General features: G+C 34.5%; 1 pseudogene; it reads right to left on the bottom strand.

The window, feature by feature from the left end:
• Positions 1–667: 667 nt before the first annotated feature.
• LOC110032272 lies at positions 668–1,628 on the bottom strand (annotated as a pseudogene).
• Between the last annotated feature and the right edge of the window lie 4,816 nt (positions 1,629–6,444).

The following is a 6,444-nucleotide window of genomic DNA, read 5'->3' as shown; positions in this document are numbered from 1 at the left end:
TCGAGGATCGTTGGCAATTTATTCTGGAGTAGTAGCAAATGATGGATCCTCTGGTTTAATTATTTGAGCTGCTAAGCTAACAAGTGCCTGTATCCCTTTTGAAAAGTAACGACTAATTGTTTAAGATGAATGCTGAAATCTTTCCATAGCTCCTCGAATTGACTCATTCTATGCCAGAATGGACAGTGTTATAGCCAACACCTCCCTCCACGTCGTTCTGGAAGAACCCTGGAGGCCGTGATTTAGGCATAACTCGTGCAAAAGATCCATAAAAATTGGTGTTATCATTCTGAAAATATTTGTAAACCTTATTGGATGGCCAGAAAGCATTTCACCAACCCATCTGTCTCTAACAAAGTTGGATGTCATGCGGGGAATGCGAGCAGTTATACTCCGATAATAATCCAACAACAATATCGCAATGGCCATTCTCCTACGACGCACACGTTGTGGATCCATCCTAAATAATATAAGATGTAAACATAATTAGTGCATGATAATATATTTCTGCAGCACTACCAAATATTTATTGTACAAATTCAGAACATATAATACGCAACTTATAAATAAACATCAACTACTAACAGGTACATATGTAGATGATACAACTATATGAAAAAAGATAACATGATTAGAAGTTCCAAACATTAAAAAAAATGACATAAATAGAAGTCTCTTCACTAAATGCATCATATTTCTCCAACAAATACATATACCAATAAAAAAAAATCACTCCTCGACCAAAACCCGCAAATATTCGAGTCTTAATTCAGGCTCTAGCGCCATGAAAATTTTCATTCGCGTTGAATCCTCAAGTTTTTTCACACACTGTGCATGAAATTGTTTGTCGGCCACAACTTTAGGAATAGTGCCCAAAAGCCTGAGACAGTCTAATATGTTAGCTTCAGATATTGGTGGAGCTGCAAAAGCTTCAATTAAACGGTCGAAGGAGGTGTTCACAGATTGTTCCTTCTCTTTATTTTTCTTAGCAATCCTTGGCCTCTTTAAAATTGTACTGGACTCCCCCATATCCCTCTGGTTAATGCTTTGAACTTCTTCATCGGGTGTCATTGGCTCAGGTGTGATCTCATCTGGTATCCCTGTAAAACCGCTTTCAGTTGGGTTGTATGAAAACTTTCCCGTTGCGACAACCCATTTAAACATTATGTCCAATTTCTCTTCAAATTCTGGCTATATTCCACACTGTTTGTACTTCTTCGCTGCCGGTACCGCCTGTGGAATAGCATTTAGAGGGGATATTTAGAAAATTATAATTAGATAAACTAATTTGCGAAGCTAACAATTCATGAATTATATATAAATTACCTCTAGTTTTTCAGCCCACCATTCAGCTGGAGCATCAATTGTCCTTTTAATTAGATCCCAACCCAGACCAGTAGATCCACGTTTCAACTCCTTCCATATTTTGCATTCCTTCTTCAACTGGTCCCATTTGTTTTTAAATTTAAGCCGGTCGTAATCCCTGCCAGTCAATTCTTTGAATCTGTTGCCAATGTTTAGCCACCCTTCATTATTAAAATACGTTGTTGGTCTGTTACCCAGTTCTATTTCTTTAATATACAGATCACAAAAAATATTTATAACGTTTTTGTCCCACATTGCGGACTGGCCCCCGTCAACCACGTTAGACATGATTCAACAGCAGTGTCGTGTAACTATTCTGAGTAAAAACTGAATAAGTAAAAACATATGAAGAATAACTTTATGCAAAAAATGAATCAACACCCATACATGTCGTGGAACCAACAAACTGAAAAAAAATTTAAGTAAAGTGTACAATAAGGATTGTGTGACATGCATGTGAATTTTTCTAAAATTAAATAAAGTGGACAAATGCATTATATCAAAAAGGAATCCATAAAAACTAACAACCTTTAACAAGAAGATCCTACTCTGAAACCAATGCATAAGAAATCTCATGCCACAAAGATTTAGGTCTAAGAAACAACAGGTATACTGAGGATTCCATAATAAATGAACAAAATTACCAAGTTGAGAGTTCCAATGTATTTTCATTATTGATCTCATTATTTAGTCATCTTGTATACAAGCTTCAATTAAAAAAAAAACAAATCACACAAAAGCACTAAGTTGATATTTTTATCTCTTACTCTCTTAGCTCCCAGTTAAAAAGCATTAGTCCTAAGGAGTGAGAAATGCAACAAATTGGATTCATCATTCTATAATGATGTCAAATATCAAATATTCCGATCTTGTTTGGCCCTACAACTTTATTGATTCTAGCTCCCTCCAGAATTCTTCAATGCTTCCAATAATTTAACCTTATCTCTCCATTACCTCCTTTTTCTAAAACAACACCATTATCTGATAGTTAAACTCGCTGCTTCCATCATTTGCAATTCTTTATAAAAAAGTATGTAGTGTGAACCTTTAGCATCCTCATATCCATATGGAAATTTTTGTTCAGATCTAAAGAGGATCGTCATATCCCTATATCATTCATAATGTTTTTAATTCATAGAAATAGAATCTAAGATTCTAACAATAATTGTGACTAACCCAAAACATTATCATTTACTAATATAATAGGCTAATGCAGGGCAACTTGCAAATGGTAATGGAGGTAGCCATCATTTCATAATATCCTAACAACTCAGATTTTATTGTTACATTAATCATTTTAGATGGAGAAAATCGTAAAAAAATCATCTTTAATTAGTAAACCACCAGAAGAAAAGCAGAGGACATTCAAAATTGAGTATTTTAAATAGATGCCTAGGCTAAGAAAACATGCTTCTTAAAATAAGGAAATCTTGAATCAAAAAAGATATTTGTTCAACTAAAAATTAGCAACCATGCTTTAACAAGAATGCCCTACTTTAAAACCAATTTATTAAAAATTCAATGCCACTGAGATTTTAGATTCAAGAAACACATAGAATACAAAGGATTCCATAACATTATCATTCATACGATTGTTCCTTTTTGACAAAATACACATTTAAAAAACAGCTTAAGTCATAATATTCTCCATCAACACCACTCCCACCGTATACCTCATCCCTTCCCATTTCTTGTTCTACCTTAAGACTTCCTGAGAAATAAGTAACATAAAAGTTTCACTGTGTTCTTGCGACAAGTTTGTCATATCAGGTTTTAGCTCAAAGTTTGAAAATGCATTTTATTTGAAATTTGCCAAGCTTCATTATAACAAAGCTTAAAAAAATTTTCCATCAGGTAAGATGTCGTGAATTGGAAGAAGCAAGGAAGAAGCAAGGGTAGGTACAGGCTGTAGCTGGTTGTAGCTGGTTGTAGCTGTAGCTGGATTTCCGTGAAATGAAACAAAAAAGGAGGAATTGGAAATGAAACAAAAAGGAGGAAGGATGGCAGAAGGTTGACAATTGGAAGAAGCAAGGGCAGGAAGAGGCTGTAGCTGGATTTCCATAAAAAATCTACAAGAATCATGGGCGAGAGATGTCGTGAAGCATACCTAAGGTGCGGGTAAAGCACTAGATCGAAGATCTAGGTACGCGAGCGAGGTTCGATCCGATCTGCAGAAGAACGTAGAGAGGAACGCTGATTTGATCTGATTCGATCTGCAGAAGACCTTCGATCCGATCTGCGGGCAGTAACGAGAGCATCGATCGACGACAGCGAAGCGAGCTGGGGAACGTGGACGGTCGTCGTTCGTGAGATCTAGGGCTTCCGGAGAGATCGAGGGCTGTGGGGTAATAATCCCACGCTGAACGCCGAATGCGGGGAGCTGGGAGCGTCGAAGGAGCGAACGAAAGATATAGGATTTTGATTTTAACGCTGCGTTTTTTAACGCTGCGTTCACCGATCGCAGGACCGAACGCCCAAAAAAATGCCAACACGGCGTTTCGAAAACGCCAGACGCGGAGAAGAAGCTGCGCCAAACGGGACCTAAATCTCTAAGATAATTAATTTTGAAAAATACAAACAAAAAAATGACTTGATTTTTGATCTTCACTATTTTTTAGGATCCAGAGAACTCACAGAACTCACCTAGGATCCATAGAGCTCACCATGAAAATTTCAAAGTATTTTAAGTTCATCTCATAACTTAAATTGATTTTTCAAGTTAAATAACATTTTTGGCACAAAAAATGATTTTTAAAAAAATCAAAATATAACTTGAAAAATTATAAAACTTATTTTTTTGAGTTCTCTGTGGTCAGGGGTATTTTCTAAAAATAAAATAATATTAAAAATAAAAACTTGATTTATAGCCTATTTTAAATATTTAAATAATTAAAAATTCATAAAAATCTCAAAAATAATAAAATTCATGAAAATATTCTAAATTGTTTCCTAAGCACTTAGGAACAATTGTAATATTTTTCCTGATTTTCTACATAAAGATATTGAATTTTAAAGCTTAAAAAGATTTTTAAAGGCTAAAAATGGGTTTTCCTTAAGAATAATTCCAATAAATCAAATAAAATATAGAAAAATATAAAATCTTCTCCTCTGAGTCCTCTGACTTTAGGGAGATTTTTCAAAAATATAAAACATAATTTTCCCCATTTAAAATATTTTATATTTAATAAATAACCCAGAACTTAAAATAATTCTTAAAATTCAAATAAAATTAAAAAATCATGAAATTTGGTCCAAATGTTTCTCTGGTCTAGGTCTACCTCTAGTAAAAATTTTAAGGGATTAGGATTTACCTTGATCAAGTTAGGAATTTTCTTTGGAAAATCCTATTTTTTGCATGAAAATAATTATGTAAAATAAATTAAATCTTAAAAAATCATATTTTCTCCTCTAATGTCTTAATTTACCCATGAATGAGGTTGGATAAAGATTTCAAAGTCATTTGAACTGAATTTGACAAATTATGAAGTGTTATAACCTTAGGGGCAAATGTGTAATTTTGGAAATTTAGCCATAATTAACATTTAGGCTTAATTCAAGGAGGGAAATTGGTAACCTCTGATCTTAATTTGGATGTTTGAAACACAAGGGGTTAATTGGTAGAAACCAACCTCACTTTCTTAACTGAAAATGATAAGTTAATAAATTTCTAAATTATTAAAATTTGGAAGTTTATTAAAATAAAATGAACCTAAGGCTTAGGGGTATGAATTTTTGAAGTGAATAACTAATCAATTTAATACCCCTATTTTGAGTTTCAAATAAAATTCAAATCATGAATTATGACCACCTAAAGCTTAATCTTTTCAAAACTAATTAAGACACTCACCTAGGTCTTAAGGACTTAGTAGCGACTTAGGCTAAATCAAGTTTCATTTAAATGAGGATTAGAAAAGTAAATATCATTGAAAATTAGAACATCTTTCAAACACTACAAGCCCAATTATAATTAAAATTTGGTTAAGTGTTTGTCGACGTTATTTCAGGGGTTTGTGGGGAGTTGCCCGTAAGAAGTTGTCGGTTGCCAGAATTGAAATCCCGTTGCCCGCTTCGTGCCCGCTTCGGAAGGTGAAATCAAACCGACCCCATATTTTTCAAATCCTATATCTATCCCGAAGGATAAACACAATTCCTTTTAAAATATTACCAAAGGAATTATTTTGTTTTAAAAATTTTTATAATTTATCGGGTCTACGAAACCTTTGTATTTACCGACAAGTTCCCCTATTTAATATAAATGATTAAATAGGGTTTATATTAAGCTGGGTTTGGACATGCTTCATATAAGGGCAAGCCCCTATAGTTAATTACATCTTAAATGATCAAAGTCACTTAAAAAGTCTCTCGATAAAAATCAGGAAAAATTATCTTCAAGGACTTCAAAAGGATAGGACTCTTCAATGAGATCGGAAGTAGAAGTGTGAAAGGGGGTTGGTTCAAATTTGGAACATTTTGTTGTAGAATTCAAAGGAGGAAGAACTAGAGTATGTCAGGGATCCAGATGCGAACCTCGGTGACTTCCCAAGCTATCATAATGTTTGGTTTCAGTTTTGAGGAGAAATATTTAGGTGTTTCATCCTGCCAATTTTATTAGTTAGGGCTTACATTCGTGTGAAACAATCACATAAATAGCCTGGAAGATATGAGGATTTAGGTCGTAACAAACGACAACCTCGGAATCCTAAGATGAGTTAGGGCTTATATTGTATAGCAAGGCTATACAAAAGCCTAAAGATAAGGTGAGGATTTACGTTGCATAAGCAAGCAACCTCGAACTCCTATGACTTTGTTGTTTAAGTCTAAGGAAGGGAGATCAGTTTAGCTGGGGAAGACAGGTTTTGCTATTGAAGATGGCCGTGCTGCCCACCATGCTAGCTCCAAGCTCCTTATCGCGATGAGTTTGAGTTTTCTAGTATGTCAAGTTAGAATGTCAAATTAGGTGGCCCTATGATTGAAGTTCTTTAAATTTTATGAGGGCATATTAAAGTTGATTAGAGCGACACCGGTTAGGATCCTATTGTTCCCTCGTTCCGACACCACTATTTTCTATTGGATTCACTT

Source organism: Phalaenopsis equestris, unplaced genomic scaffold (assembly GCF_001263595.1).
Source record: "Phalaenopsis equestris unplaced genomic scaffold, ASM126359v1 Scaffold000904, whole genome shotgun sequence".
Taxonomy (NCBI): Eukaryota; Viridiplantae; Streptophyta; class Magnoliopsida; order Asparagales; family Orchidaceae; genus Phalaenopsis; species Phalaenopsis equestris.
Note: the sequence above shows the minus strand (reverse complement) of the source record. Positions and strands in the feature narration are given on the sequence as shown.